At 48.7% G+C, this 16774-nt stretch overlaps 1 long non-coding RNA gene across 2 annotated transcripts in view; it reads left to right on the forward strand.

Annotated features, from left to right (window-relative positions):
- The window catches only part of LOC119379594 (uncharacterized), a 30743-nt gene extending 16077 nt beyond the window's left edge, over positions 1 to 14666 (forward strand). For both annotated transcript variants that reach the window (XR_007414954.1, XR_007414953.1), the window contains 2 exons: positions 13634 to 13720; positions 14456 to 14666. This is a non-coding gene — a long non-coding RNA (uncharacterized LOC119379594). The remainder of the gene's footprint in view (positions 1 to 13633; positions 13721 to 14455) is intronic.
- Positions 14667 to 16774: the final 2108 nt, after the last annotated feature.

Here is a 16774-nt window from a genome sequence, read left to right on the forward strand (position 1 = left end):
CAAGGTGCTTAAAAGAAGTCTTGAGCATAAGCCCAGTTAGTAAAAACTTTATTGAACATATTTGGTTGATGCCGCGCACACGGGAGGAGGACGCGGTAAGACTCACAGGGCAGGCGCTGAGTATTTCTTCGTCCTCGTCCCGTGTGCGCGGCATCAACCAAATATGTTCAATAAAGTTTTTACTAACTGGGCTTATGCTCAAGACTTCTTTTAAGCACCTTGCTTCGTCAGCCACATGTTCAGTTTAAAACTTCAGAATATGCCTAGAGAAATGACGCATATTCTTCATACTCATCGTGTTTACGACCTTGCCGATCAACTGTGGGCCGGATGGCACACAGTTGATCGGCAAGGTCGTCGCTGAGCAGGGCCGCCTCCTAGTCGCAATTTTTTACTGTAAGAACTTTCCAATATCAAGTCTTTCCGAGGAAGAATACTAAGTTCAGTCGATTCATTCTTGGTGGAAACTGTACTGGGCGAGTTTTATAAGATTATGAACGACTAGGCATATCCATACTACGTATCGTTCTCCACCGTTCTACTTTTGACAGTGGGAGGAGGGGCGAGGGTGGGGGAAGAGGGCAAGTGCAAGTGCCTCCTCGCTCCTCCGCCTCCTGCCCCTCCTAGGAAGTAGGCCAATGCAACCGGAGCAAGCTCATATTATTGCGATAGCAATTGTATGGACAGTCTAGCCTGATTTTTGCCGTCCCCATCGCCGCCATCATGCACCATATATATATATATATATATATATATATATATATATATATATATATATATATATATATATATATATATATATATATATATATATATATATATAAGCCACAAAGAAAAATATTTCAGAAAACTTTCCGACGTGCTGGATCGAACGGGCGACCTCTCGCTTCGCAGCGCGCGGCGTTAGACGGTTAGGCCACGAACAGTGCCGTCTTCCAGCCTGCTAACGGCAAGCTATTTATGTACACCATTTTCTTCAGCATGCTTTCTTAGTCACCACATAGATGGCGCGATGTGTGCGCGTGGCGCGCTTTAAAGATCGTCGCCCCGCTCCTGCTACACTCTAAGAAAAAAGAGAGTCAAAAGAGGGTCATGGAACCGTGACTCTCTTCGGGTGTCCATCTGACCCCTTTTGGAAGGTACAGGCAGAGAAAAAGAGTTCGCATTTGGGAAGGAGTCACTGGACCCTCCTGAAGCGCATTTCGATTGGCTTCGGTATACGGAAGAGCCGCCGTATACGCCATACATATCGCACGCTCGCCCTTTGGCGCCGTTGTGGCGCCTTGCTCGGCGACGCAGACGGGGTTGGCGCCGGGGTGGCGCGCCGCTCTCCTCTCTCAGTCGTCTCAGTCTCCTGGTCTATTGGAATGCGACGCGTGGTTGCGTTGGTTGCGCGGAGCGCTGGTTGCGCGTCTTCGGTGGTGTTGACGCCGGCTCCGTGCACAAAGTGACGCTTGGAGGGCGGAATATTCATGGAGCTGCGGACGACAACGGGCGCCGATTAACGGTGAGTGTACTGCTTTCGTAGGTACTAATTATACAGCTTTAGCTGGGCGTCTGCAGCAGCTCTGCGGAACCTGCTAGCCATTTCGAACAGATAGCCTGTATCCGCGGGTCTGTTGCGGATGCCCAACTAAGGCTGTCAGTTAACGAGTTGCCACCGTTATGCGCGTTGCTGTACAAGCTCCCATAAAGTGAGCGATGCAAACAATAATCGAGGGTCATTTCTTGCTGATCGCACGTCGTGTCTGCACTACTGAAGATGCAAGATGTCGTTTTGAGATGCACTTTAGTCTACTTCATAATAACATTTCCATCGACTTTGAGTGTGCAGCGTGCTTCCACGCGTGGGAACGTGAAGAAAAAAAGCCTGTGTACAGAACGCTCAGACGCACTATATGTAATGGTTTTTGTTGGCTTAAAGACGGTAGTTTGAGGTGCAGATATAGTACGGTGGCTTCCATACCGTACGCGGTAGTCACTCAAGTTGGACACGGCTCGCCGGTAAAGTGAAAAAGCTCTAGACTTTCGACGGCGCGCGTTGTTGCGGCCGCCGGCGTGCACTCTGTTCCCTCGTTTCTGTTTGCTGTTTTCGTGGTTTGCATACACTGCGATGACGTTGGGCGCTATAACAGAATCGAGTGAGTGTACGTGATTGTCGGAGTTATGTGCGCTAATTCTAGAATATGACATGTCTGATCTCGACGTAGACGGCGTACGCACGCCCTGGGTGTCGTTCGGGCCCTAGTACTCGCATCTGTTTATCTGAGCATTTAAGGATGGGTTACGTTTGTAAAACATGCGGTCAATAACCGCTCGCGGCATGCCCCTGGCTGCCGGAGGATGTGCTTTGTTGTTTTGTTGTTAGCCTTTATTATGTCTGTGTGAACCACTTATTGTGTAGGTTTTGCAAACCTTTACTGCAATTTCATTTCCTCATCATAATATCACGTTCTGCTTTTCAGATACCGTTTTTCATGGTGCTCAAGCTGGACAGGAGCGACAACCTAGCAAGCCACAAGTCTGATGCCTCAAGCCGTCACCACTTTTTGATTTATTCTTAATCACAAGGAATAAATATGGAAACATGATGGCGATTTCTGCTGTTCATTTAGCACCATATGACACTGTGTACATCACAGTAACACATTTTAGTTGGCTATACTCATTGAAGCATGTAAATGAGGAATACCCAAACTTCTTAATTGGAAATCACAGACCATCTTTTCGCGCTTTCTATATAACTTTGCTGGAAAATATGTGTTGTTTTGACGAGTTTTATTAAAATAATGCTAAAACTGAACCATTCTTTTTTTTACAGTCGCTGGGAAGAACGGCAAGTATTATTGGACTTGCTTAAAATGAATACTCCACTATATTCAATAGTAGTCGCGCAAAAGTAGAGCAAGGATCAAATGAGTAGCTTAAAATACTTGTGGAGTCGCTTGATGCTTCGGTGTGGGTCCCTTGACCCCCCTAGGAGCGTTACCGGCAAGAGTCGTCTGACTCCCTATAAGTGGTAACGTGATCCGCCCGACGAGAGTCTTTCCACTCTTCCTAGAGGGTCAGGGGACTCTCCTAGAGCGAGCCGACCCTGACCCACCAAGAGAGTCACCGTGACTATTTAAAGAGAGTCCTATACGTGGCAAGTCAGAACACTCCGAAAAGAGTCACGCATACTCTTTTTTTTCTTAGAGTGTAACGCCGTTGCTCTTCGCCCTACAGGGCGTGGTCGCCTTCGTGCGCTTATCTCGAGGAAAGAAGGGGCGGCCGCTGGGGTGGAGCGGGGGGTTGTATGTCTTGTGCTTTCCCCGCGATGTCTGCGCTGAAGTCAAAGAGCGTACGAAGGTCACTTCGCTCGCGAAAGGAGCGCGCTGTTCAAACAGAAATAACTAAGAACTGTGACAATTAGTTCGCGCTCGTCCTGTGTGTACCTGTTCGTTCGTTTCGTGCGTCCTGCTTTATGTTTGAGTAGTGCGCTTCAAGTGTCGAGCTGTGACGCATTAGTTCGCACTCTTCCTGTGCGCGGTCTTTTCGTGCGTCCTTTTGGGCTCGAGCGACGCGCTGGCAATTTCGAGCTGCTTTCCGTTCTTCACACAACATTCCAATTTATTGCTATCGCATTGACTGCTTCTCCGTTGCGGCGAAACTGTGACTTTTTTCTTTCGTGGACGTCACAAGTCCGCGAAAGGTTGTGGCGTGGAAATGACGTGTGCGCACTAAACAACAGCGCATTGCTACAGTGAAAAAAAAAGGAGAGAGAGAACGGAGTTCTTCCTCTTTTTTCTTTTGGTGAGTGCTGACTTACAACGTACGACTCTCTTTAAGGAGACCAGTGAACTCTCTTTCTAAATCATTATACTCTTGTCTGAGAGTCGTGGAACGTGTATCTTTAAAGAGTGTCATAAAAGTGCCCAGTCAGGACTCCCCGAAAAGAGTGACACATAAACTTTTTTTTGTTTAGAGTGTATGCTGAACAATACCTGAACTTTTTCGGTGTAGCTGGACAGTACCTGATACTGAGCATAAGTCAAGGAGACTGCCCACCGATAACTTTGGCAGCAGTACTTACAGTAGATGGCGAGATGGATTCATATGCGTATAAAAAGATATACTCTGTTGTAAACGATGTTGAGCCGTTTGTGAACGTATACGACTGCCTGTGTACTATTCTTTGCGGGGAGAGAGGGAGAAAATATGAACATTATTAGGAGCAGGCAAAAGCCATTGCAGGTGGGCAGTCTTATTTTTCCACAAAGCCATGGAGCCTGACCTCCTCCCTCGTCCGGACGATCAAGTTGCAGGGCAAGCTTAAAAGCTGGGATTCCAGCTGTGCTCGAGTCCACTACCTTCTTTATAGCCTTGTTGCAAGCCGCCGCTATCAATGCAAGCTGCCATATGATAAGCGATGCGAAGCAGTTTAATCGGAGATTAATGCGGAAACCTTATTTAGCTATCGCGGCTCTGCCTAACTAAAACACTCAACACTTTTGCACATTCACCTCCTCACAACAGCTGGGATACAAAGCAGCGGCGATTGTATACGTTCTTGAAGGAAGAAAATGAATTTCTTGAAGGAGGGAGAACGTTTGATCGGTCCGTAAAACGTTTGCTGGTTTCCGGTAATCTTTGCGTCGCCGTTGATATTATCTTTAATTCAGGCAGAACAGAATGAAGTACTCTAACCTTACAGAGCCCCTGCTCAGCGGTAGCCTCCTCTGCAATGCAGAAGCGCAGGGAGCGAATCGTCGCATAGGCTGCCCGCACCGTAGAGCCTATAGTGCGCGGTCATGAGACTCAGAAGACAATCTTCGCAGGAGATGCGTAGGACAGATACGTTATAAAAATGCACTGTGTGATTAGGTAATTGCTCTGTTGAACGAAATGTTCACCACTGCTGTTGGTATTCCAGCAGCCGACAGTGACCTCTGTCGGAAATGGGAGGGGGGGGGGGGGTCAGCCCTCCCTTCTCTTTTCTCAGTGGGGAAACTAGTGCCCCCCTTGCCTCCCCCCCTCCTTAGATACGCCTATGCGCTCGCCTATCAGTTATTGGATCCCACGCCGAACAAATCGTCGCACGTGTCCTGGAAGTGAAGCAGAAGATGAAGAAGAGCACGAAGAGAGTGCGTGCCGGTTCATGATGATGATAATTTCTGTTCGCGACTACCGGGGATTCTCCGAGCTTAAACAGCTTCGCTGTTAAAGCACATTACCGGTGGTAAAATCATTGAACTATTTCTTGGTGCGAACGAATCTACCGCAAGAAGTCTCGCTAGCTTCCATAGCATTGCGTCTGATGTATGAAACGGAGTATACAACTCATACGAGTGAACAAAAAAAATAATTCCGGACCGTTGGAGCTATAATGAAACAGCTGCACTAACGTGAAACCTGTGGAGGGGCGAAGCATGCAGTGTGCGCCAGCGTTTCCCACAGCAAAATCACTGGTATTGGGAAATGAGAGACAGAAGAAAGATTCGACACAGAGACTCGCAGTCCGCTTGTAGTTAACGTGTTCAACTACGCAGAAGAGAAATCTCCCACTGGCACTAATTGCAGGTCAAGATCCAGTGCATATATATACGGGGCGGCCGGTGAACGGTTGTGCAGCGCGAGCAGTCTGTTTTTTCAATCATGAAACTCGCTAGCAGACGCTGCCTGCGTCGGCGTTGTCTCTCGCGGGTTGAGGGCGCGTTCTCGTTCCTTCTGAACTGGTAGTTCAGCGTTCATCGCAGAAAGAGCGTTTCCATAGTCAACGCGCACCGTTCGCTCTCTCTCGCCACACGGCGAGCGCTGAGGCAGTGGCGCCCTCTGTTGCGCTCAAACAAATGGACAGGACATGACGATGCGCGCGGCGACAGGACACGACGATGCCCGCCGACACGCCGAGACCCTAAGGTGCTTCGCCCCTTAAAAAAAAGATGCCGCCAACACTCACATGCGAACAGCTCTTCTGCCATTGCTGGTCCGGCGAGGATGTCTTGGTGACAGCGCACAATGGCGATAGCATGAACGTTATTTTTTTTCACAAGTTTTTCAGCTTATCTTGTAACAAAATGCCTTTGGATCTAGAGTGAAAGATAAAACATTTCACCATCTACCACTAAATGGAACCATGTGGGGATGCGAAGCAGCGCATGGGTCGACTTAACGTTCCGTTTATCGCGAGCACCTTGCCATGTGTTAAGGCGTCCTTGCTTGTGGAGCACACCATGAATTCACTATAGTTACTGTTGCTGTTACTCGTCCCGAAGTCTTGTTGGACTTCGGGACGGGTTCATCGCGCGTCTGCAGAATCTCGTTCCCCGACGCCATCACGTGATTGCTGAGAGAGTGTAAGGGGGAGAGGCCACAGCGTCTTACCCAGCCCCTTACACAGGCCCGAACGCGCTAGCGCGTGACAGCGCGCTCTGACTAGAATACAACGCGTTGATTCATCGCGCGTCTGCAGAATCTCGTTCGCCGACGCCATCACATGATTGCTGAGAGTGTGAGGGGGAGATGCTATAACGTCTTACCCAGCCCCTTACACAGGCCTGAACGCGCTAGCACGTGCCAGCACACGTGATTTTGTCTGCATTACACCAAGCTAGGACAGCATACGGTAGCCCGGGCCCCTAAAATGTGCACGTATCATAATCAAGGCGGTCGAAGAACAAGACGAAGAAGACTTCTCCTTGGCGCGGGCGCGCGCTCGATATGTTACAGATGGCTATGGTAGGTTTTAGAAATCGGACGGTCGCCAATGGAACTACGGACAAAGCCCAGCGCGAAAGCTGCTTCGTATCTAAAAATGTAAAACAGACATTACATTTTTATAGATATGTAGAAACAGGCAGACAGATGTCGATGCTATGAGACCACGAATTATGTATTTCGTCTGGAACCATTTACGCAGACGCGGACAAGAACACGCGCGACCGTCTCGTGCTCGTAGCTTTGTCGTCGTCGTCTTTCCCTGGTCAGATTCCTGTAGCTCGCGCTAGTGCGCTATAGGGTCCCCCTTCTAGCGAGGAAGTCGCGGGTTTGTTGCAGGTGGCCAGGTGCATAGAGTTTCCTAAAATGACCTAGAGGGAACTCTGGCGCTGCGATCGTTCAGCCACCATGGGAATGATGGGTAGTACACGGATTTGCCTAGTCTTCGTGCTTGTGGGCTTCGAACGCACTTGTGGCTTTTTTTATTGCTATGTTTTGGTTTTCTTTCGGATAAAAGAATGGATCGTTGTGAACTTCGTGACCAATTTTAATCGGTGAGCCTAAAGAAGTTAAAGTGGTGAAGTGAAACTGCTGATATTTGCTGAACTTCGTTTTGCGACAAAGCGGACGCAGGCGACGCGGAGCCAAACGGAGTCGAAAGAACGAAGTTTAGACAAATCCGTGTACTACCCATGATTCCCATGCTGGCTGAAGCGCGATGCATTGCAGCTCCCATCAGGGACGTAGCCAGAAATTTTTTTCGGGGGGGGTTCAACCATACTTTATGTATGTTCGTGCGTGCGTTTGTATGTGTGCGTGCCTATATACGCAAGCAAAACTGAAAATTTTCGGAGGGGGGGGGTTGAACCCCCCAACCCCCCCCCCCCTTGGCTACGCCCCTGGCTCCCATAGACACTAGCGCCAGAGTTCCCTCTAGTAAGTATTGTAGGAAACTCTATGGCCAGGTGCGGACCGTTGAGCCGCAAAATGCACGCGGCGAGCATATGGGAGCCCGAAATGACTGTAAGATGCGACTTTGTCGAAGTGTCGGTGTTCAAGTAGCAGGCTTGAGACGGTCAACGGAAACAGTATGTTCCCGGTCGTTGATGAGCAGACGGGAGTGTTTAGGTGTACGGTTGACGACCTTAAACGGGCCATCATACGGGGGTTGCAAAGGAGGTCGCACGGCATCATGTCGCACAAAAATGTGCGTGCAGTGTTGGAGGTCGGGAGTGACATACACACTACGAGATGTTCGTCGTTGTGGAGGCGGAACCACGGTACGCATAGCGTTGCGTAGACGGTATGCATAGTCGGACACGTCTGCAGATACCGTGGGCGGGTCACTGAAGAATTCACCAGGAACTCGAAGAGTGGTGCCAAATGTTAGCTCGGCGGGGCTTATGGAGGAGTCGCTACGAAGAGACGTGCGGATGCCAAGCATAACGAAAGGAAGGCGTTCGATCCATGATGAAGGAAAAGTGGAAGCCATCAGTGGCGCCTTCAGTTCGCGATGAAAACGTTCGATGATTCCATTGGCGATGGGATGGTACGAGGTAGTCTTGATGTGGTTCACACCGAGGAGCCGAGATAGATTGGCGAACAATGTTGAGTCGAACTGGCGACCACAGTCAGTCCTAATGGTGGAAGGGACACCGCACCGGCTAATCCACAGAGCGACGAGTGCTCGGGCTGTCGACTCCGCAGTTGTGTTTTGAAGAGGTGTCACTTCAGGTCATCTTGTGAATCTGTCAATGCAGGTTAACAGGCAGCGATGGTTCCCGCATGGAGGAAGTGGACCAACAATGTCGACGTGTAGGTGGCTGAAGCGAGCGTCCGGGGAAGGGAACGTGCCAAGAGGAGTGACAGTGTGACTATGCACTTTACACTGTTGGCACCTGAGCACGCACTGGACCAACGACGGACGTCTTCTTAATGCTCGGTCACACATAACGTGAAGTGATAAGTCGCTGTGTGGCGCGAATGCCAGGGTGAGCCAAGGGGTGCAAGGCATCAAAGACTGCTCGACGGAACGGGAGAGGTACGTAGGGACAAGGACGTCCTGTCGACGTATCACAAACGAGGGGCACTTCACAGTCAGGCACCAAGACGTCAGCCAAGACGAGAGGTGTGCCGCGGTCTTCTAGCAGCTGGAGCACCTCGTTATTCTTTTGGGCGGCAGCCATGGCTGTGAAGTCGATGCTCGTTCGGCCGTGTTGTGTTGCGTGGATAGCAGTGCGAGAAAGCGCATCGGCAACGGTGTTGGCTTTTCCACTGACGTGATGAATGTCGCTCGTGTATTCCGAAATGAAGGCGAGCTGTCTGATTTCGTGGTGGTACCAGCAAAGGGCATCGGCACTAGTAGAACGGCGGTCGGAGTGATTAGGGCTGGGGCTGCGAGTTCGTGACGAAGGACGCGGCTGGTTTGTGCAGAAGGCGGCGACTTGAGCTGTTCGTTGTTCTACCTTTCGAGTGAGCTCACCATTAGCAGCCAGGAGACGCTTGTATTTCGTCTGAAACCATTTACACAGATGCGAACAAAAACACGCGCGACCGTCTCGTTCTGGTTGCTTCGTCGTTGTCGTCCTTTCCTGGTCGAATTCTTGTAGCCCGCGCTAGTGCGCTACAGATACACCTCTTGTTTCGTTTCACCTGCGCCGCATACCAACTGTTAAATGCGAAGCATTTCTTAGCGAACCTCAGGCACTTTGGCCGTTTCTATCTACGTATCTATCTATCTATCTAGCCGCCTACGTCTGGGCGCTCTCCAGGTCGTCTCCATAACTTGTAGTATACCAAAATTGGCATGGCAGGGGACCAGTGCATGACGAACACGATCCACTGGTCATCACATGAAAAACGCAAAATACCTGTCGCGTACGTCATGAAACCCTTTCTCTCAGTCACGTGTGGCACATACCCGCATACCAGAGTTCATCTTCTGCGGGTATGTGCCACAGGTGATAGAGAGTCTCAACCAACACAGTAACCGTGAACACACACACATTGACACGCAAGGCAAGTGATAATAATAATTGTTGGGGGTTTACGTCCCAAAACCACGATTTGATTATGAGAGACGCCGTAGCGGAGGGCCCCGGAAATTTTGGGCCATCTGGTATTCTACAACGTGTACCGAGATCGCACAGTACACGGGCATCTAGCATTTTGCCTTCATCGAAATTCGACCGCCGATGCCGGGATCGAACTCGCGACCTTTGGGTCAGCAGCCGAGCACCGTAACCGTTACACCATCGCGGCGGACGCAAGGAAAGTGAGGAAGCTGAAGACAGAACGGCCCTGGAAGACGCTCAACTACCATCCACTCGTCCACGTGGTCCGCAACGTGGACCACGTGGATTATGCAAAAACTGGGATCAACATTTCCTACAATAAATCTGCCGAGAGAACCAGGCCTCTCATCATTATCGGCGACTTCAACATTTATTTATCAAGACCCAACAACGCCTGGTCCTTATACTGCGTGAACGACGGCTTGGATGTGGACAGAGCATCAAAAGACCTCGCTGCCTCGTCCAGGACAGGAAGCATCATAGATAATGTCATCGTAAGAGGCATCTAGGATTTCCACCAGCTGTACTATACCTCGCACTTCACTGCACTTAGACCCCTAGTAGCCGCGATCATGAACTGATACGAATAACAAGTCCGGTCCAGCTGCTGGGGCTCACTGATCACGGTGATGATGACATTCTTTAAGAACTGCCAAGAACCCCTTTCACACGTGCACACGGGTCCGTGCGTGCGTACGTTTGTTCGTTCTGCGTGCGCGCGCCTGCGTTCTCCGTCATAACGGACAAGTATAAGCATAACTGCAACTGTGACTGTAACGTACGTGCAGTGCACCTGCGCGTGCCACTCGGCTGTGTATATATCTAGGGGAAACTCTCCTGAATGAAGCTTAGTTGCGAGTAACGCCTGTCCTGCGCATCTGTGTTCCTTCTTTGGCTTGTTCGGATTCGGGCTATCTATATTCAAGAATATACGCACTACATATCAGCTTAGCGCGTCTGGTGTTGATAACAGCCATGTTGCTGTTGGCATCGTTACGCAACTGTCAACAACTGGTTATATAATGCATATGCAACTCTTCAAGGAGATGAGTGTGCGTATACCACTACCACATTGCTCTAGCGCATTCCGTAACGTTTCGCTCAATGTGAAAAATTACGCCAAAGTCACCATCCCGCACATGCTTCGCATAACATCGATTCCCGCGGTACTTGGGATCTGCCGAATTTTTTAGAGAACAAGCATGCCTCCGTGATTTGAAATACGCGAATATCTTGGAGGCCATTGGGTGAAAAGTGGGGGGGAGAGGTCGTGTAGCTCATGGCTCTGTGCCTTCCCTTATCTTTTAGATGCGAAGCAGCTTTTGTGCGGGGCTTTGTCCGTAGTTCCATTGGCGACCGTCCGCTTTCTAAAACCTCCCACAGCCATCTGTAACATAGTGAGCGCGCGCTCGCGTCAAGAAGTGTTCTTCGTCTTGTTCTTCGACCGCCTTGGTGGTGATACGTGCAGAGCACTTTAGGGGCCCGGGCTCCCGTATGCTGTCCTAGCTTGGCGTAACGCAGACAAAACCACGTGTGCTGGCACGCGCTAGCGCGTTCGGGCCTGGGTAAGCGGCTGGGTAAGACGCTGTGGCCTCTCCCCCTTACACTGTCTCAGCAATCACGTGATGGCGTCGGCGAACGAGATCCTGCAGACGCGCGATGAACCAACACGTTGTATCCTATTCAGAACGCGCTTGCACGCGCTAGCGCGTTCGGGCCTGTGTAAGGGGCTGGGTAAGACGCTGTGGCCTCTCCCCCTTACACTCTCTCAGCAATCACGTGATGGCTTCGGGGAACGAGATTCTGCAGACGCGCGATGAATCCGCGTGGCGTGCTCCAACGAGAGTTCGGGACGAGTAACAGCAACAGCAACTACACATAATCCACGGTGTGCCCCTCATGCAAGGACGCGTTCACATCGGGCAAGGTGCCCGTGATGAACTGAACTTTAAGTCGACCCATGTGCTCCTTCGCATCCCCACATGGTTCCCTTTAGTGGGAGATGGTGAACTTTTTAAATGCGAATGCATTTCTTAGTCGGGGGTTGTCCTGCGTCCCTGGCCGGCGTGCGCACAGATCTCTCCGCGCGCGCTCCTCCTCGCCCCTAGCAACAGCTGCGCCGCGCCTAGCAACCGGAGCAGGTGGTGAGCGGCTGAGGGTAAGGGAGAGGAGGAGTGTACCCGGTGAGGGCGCTCGCATCGCGGAGCTCGCTCGGCGGAGAGCTCGGGCGCTCCTCCTCTCGCGCTCGGACCTATATATATCATGCAGGGAGCGCGCGCTTTGGTGTCTTGATAGCGATGGAAGTCGGTGAAGTCGAATCTCTCGAGGCAGAGATACCACTAGGACGAAGTGTAACACAATGCAACTCGAGCATTATGCCTCTACGTGCACACTCTCGTCTCTCTTCATTATTTATTCGCACACTCATCGGGTGCGCCCAAATGCATTCGCATATCCTTACGATCCCCTTCGGGGAGGTGCGGGGGATTCTTCGTTTCCCCTATGGTTGGAGCACCTCCTGTGTCACCGTGGCCGTGCCTATTTCAAAGGGAAGTGCGTTTGCGAGCCCAAAGTGGAAGTACATTGCCGCTTTTCCTTAAAGAGAGCGCTTGCTATCCAAGTCAACAATCCAAGGTGTTCTCTTGTAGTGTGACCATAGGCGTGCGCAGGGGGGGGGGGGCGCCCCCTCTTAGGGGGGGGCGAAGTCAGCCCGACACATTGACATAATAGGGAGGAGGGCGCTGCGACTCGGGGGTGGGGCGCAATGTCAGCGCTATACATTGACATAATTAGGAGGGGAGGTGCTGCGTCAAACCTTCGCCCCCCCTGAAGGGGGACCCTGCGCACGCCACTGCAGTCGCAAACATTAGCTCAATACACCACCGTTTAAATATCGTACCGTGAGTACCACACGGGTTTTATTCAACTGGTGGTGACCGCTTTTTCTTCGCTACTCAGTGTGAACAGATGCTGTATGTTTGGCCTGAGAGTTTATACTAGTCTTGCAGCAACCCGCCGTAATAGTTTATAGAAGGCTCAGGTGTTTCGCTGCTACGATCGAGGTCGCGGGTTCGACTCCCGACTACGGCTGCCACACTTTGAAGGAGGCGAAATACAGTAACACTAGTATACTTAAATTTAGGCGCGTAAAAGAACCCTAGCTGGTCAAAATTAATCCGGAGTCCCCCACTACTGCGTGCCACATAAAAACCCAGTTTCGCCGCAAGGACGATGCAATCAATGCGATATAAATAAATTGGAATGTTACACGAAGTAAGGGCAGCAGCTCACTCATTTAGCATCTCATCTGGCCTTACTCAGCCAAACGCTGGCGTAAGAAAACGCGACCGCTTCAGCGAGCGAAACGGGCTTCGTGCTGTCTATCGCTTCAACGCAAACTTAGCGCCGGGAAGACAGCACGTACTACAAAGAAATGAGTCGTCTGTTGATCCCTGCCCAGATAGGACGCGCGCGACCACGCCTGGCCGATCAAGGTACGCAGTTCCTGCCGGAGCAAAGCAGCCCCCCACCCCCCTCCACGTGTATATTGCACGACGAGAGACGGCCGGTGCATTTCCTTTTCGCCTGAGCCGCGATCTTCGGCTGCTGTCGCACGCTTTCACTCGCACATAGAACATACACACGTACGACGCTCGTGCAATGCGCGAGGCGATGTTATCGATTTAGGCTTCATAGGGAACCTCATGATGGCGACGGTTAAAATGCGCCTGGAGTGTCAATATATTTGCTATCGCAATAACAATATCAGACTTGGGAAAAGTTCACTAGTTACCTATTTTCATTTACTCTGTTCCTCGCATTTGTGAAATAACACCCCCACGTTACGTTCCACTTTCTTCCAGGTAACTATTCTCACGGAGAATACGCCGTCCAGTACGCAGATAATAGTTGTATGGTTATAGAGTTTCCAAAGCGCACCTACTTCACCAGTAAGCACACTTCCATTTTACTTCGACAATAACTCTACCTTCTACCGCGTTCGATTGTAACTGCTATATGAAGGCAGTAAATATTTAACTTAACGACTCAGAAGGGTATGGACGCGATGTAGTTGGTACGGATCATTAATTATAAACAGTGTCAATAACCACGGACAAGGAAAAACGCAGGACCAGCGCTGACCGCCAACGCTATTTTTATTGGTGCCTGCACAAATATACTATTTGCAACGCACGCTCAGCAAGAGCTGTTTGACTATGTCTCGCCTTCCCTCTTTCTCGCTTCGCCTGATAGGGATGGTATATATTTGTGCAGGCAGCAATAAACATGTTGTTCGCGTTCAACGCTGGTCGTATATCTTCTATGCCTTGCCCAGGTTTTTTGGCGCTGTTTATAATGAGCGATGATTCAACTTAATGACCGCCGACTGTGATCGACGCTGTCGCTCTGAAGTAAGTGTTACCTCACCTTCTGGGCCCAAGTTAACCAAATAGGCACTCATATTCTTACAATTTCTTTGGACTAACGCTGACCTAAAGTACCAGAGCCGTAGCTATCCTGTAGCATAGTACCTTGTGAACTAGAATCTAAGCAGTCATTTCTATGCGAGAATAAATTCAATGGCGCACGAGGCATGCAGCGGCATTGCACAGCTTGAAGAGTTTTAATTCCACCTTGCCCGCAAATTGTGTTGTGGCTATAATAACTTCTTTTTCCACTTCTAGGGAGACCTAACTGCGCATTGTGGGTGCTCAATACGACACTTGATTCACCGAACCTGTACAGACACTGCGTGTACATTATGTTTGCCGTTTGTAAAGCTCCTATGTATAATATTTATGAGTACGAAAAGGAAAATTGCTCACAATGGGGCGAACCTACCGAGGGAAAAAGTATTAACGCTGATAATAAATTGGACGGATGTTAACGCCAGATAAATGTGCCTAACTATTTCTGTTTACATAACACTGCTAATTAATTATGTAAACACGAATTCAAGACAAAGCGCAAAGCATTACGCGAGTGATCACATGTTGACGCTTAATACAACAAATAATCAGGAGCCACTGATTGAAAAGCAAGTAATATTAACCAATAGTAAACTTCTGTTTTCCGGCAATACTAATCTTTGGGCTGCGCCACCTCCTGTAGGATGGATCGAGTCCAAACGGTGTGGTGCCACACCGATGGTTACTCTACTGTTGCTGAGGAAGGTTCGAACGAAATTATAGTCTCGCACCCCGCAGCTCCATGCGGCGAGGCTGGTCTGGACAAGGTCATGTTATATAAGGCACAGTGTAGCCCTATTTGGTGCCTGAGTAGTAATTACTAGAATCTGGACGCAGCACAAGACAATTCTGAGAGTATCGTTTCTTGTTTCAATACCACGTTTGGTTCGCATGTTAAGCAAAGGCGTTTGTATAAGGCGTTCGAGGCTAAATAATAACACTGAAAATTTTATGCCATATATGCCTCCAGAAATTTCGCCAGAATGTTCTATGTTTGCATCTTTTCCATTGTAACATTGCGCTATGTACGAATATCTAAGTAATGAATACTTACTGTACAGAAGGTATATTTTGCGTTGAGAATACCTTCAGACCAGCGAAGTTTTTAAATCTTAAGAGAAAAAGTCAGGAATTTGAGACATTCTTCATATTCGCCCACATTGAGACACAATTTGCCCCACGTGGTGCTTCAATTAAAAATCAGCTTAATGCCTCAATTTAAAGCAAATAAATAGTTCGTCCTTAGGCAAGTTTTATCGTCACACGTTATTTTAAGGAATAAAATAATTTTTGACGTTCCCCTTTGACGACAATGGGGAACTTCAATGAAGAAGCTACCGTATGACCAAATGGGAAGATAGCGGTCAAAGATAGCGCACCACGTGGTGTAATTTCCGTCTCAATGTGAACGAAAATGATGAATTTCTCAAATTCGTGACTTTTTCGCACAAAATTTAGAAACTTCAGTTGTCTAAAAGTAATTTTAAAGGAAGATTTACCTTCCGTAGAGTAAGTATTCATTACTCAGGTATTCATAAATACCGCAATATTACAAGGAAAAAATGCAAACATACAGCATTTTGGCGAAATTTCTTGAGGCGTATGTGGCAGGAAAATTGCAGTAATATTATTGAGCTTCGAACACCTTACATAAACGGTTTGCTTGATATATAAACCAAATTTGGTATTTAAAGGAGAAGGGAACTTTGAGAATAAATGTTCTGACAAAAAAAACTGTCAGACGACATTCTGCGAAATTCGGAAGGCTCCCATGGGACCAGAAACATCTTCTCTCCGAAGTATTCTGGCAAATCACTGTTTTCAGTGCAATACGTCATCACGATGTTTTTTTTTTTTTCAAGTGCATTTGAGATGGTTCCCAAAATGGTTGGGACGTTTGGCGTCGAATGACCCAGGTGCGATCCCTCCGGCTTACTCTTTGCCTGAAATCTGAACATGCTTCCTTGATTTTCTTGAAATGACATGCTCTATAACATTTCAACAGGTAACTGTGGCATAGTTTGAAAAACTGAAGCTTCTGCCCACAATAACACTCGTTATTGCATTTTAAAAGTATCATGTGTGTTTCTTTTTGTTTTCCTTTTTTTGCGTAGGCGTAAAACACAATACTGGTAGTGAAGACAGCTTTTGCAATATAGGGGCAATGTTCGATTTTCCTGAGCATGTGTAATAGAACACGGCTTGTGAAAGTGTACAAGACTCTATACCTAAACGAAAGGTTACCTTAAAGAAAACTTGTAAAAAAGGACCAAATGAAGCATTGTGCAATACTGCTGGGCTAAGCAATTATCTGAAATTTAAAAAATATTCACCATTCAAAAAGAATTCGCATTTTACTGTTTTCAAACCTTCACAATAGAAGACGTCAAAGTTGATAGTCATCAGTACAGATAAGTTTATTAATTACCTTTATAAATATTGATTCAGGGACTTGCCTTGCTGAGTGAAGGCCGCCGGTATTCAAAGCATGCCTCCTTGATTATCACCTGTGGTTAGTACAAATTTACAGAAGCG

Source organism: Rhipicephalus sanguineus, chromosome 1 (genome assembly GCF_013339695.2).
Source record: "Rhipicephalus sanguineus isolate Rsan-2018 chromosome 1, BIME_Rsan_1.4, whole genome shotgun sequence".
NCBI lineage: Eukaryota > Metazoa > Arthropoda > Arachnida > Ixodida > Ixodidae > Rhipicephalus > Rhipicephalus sanguineus.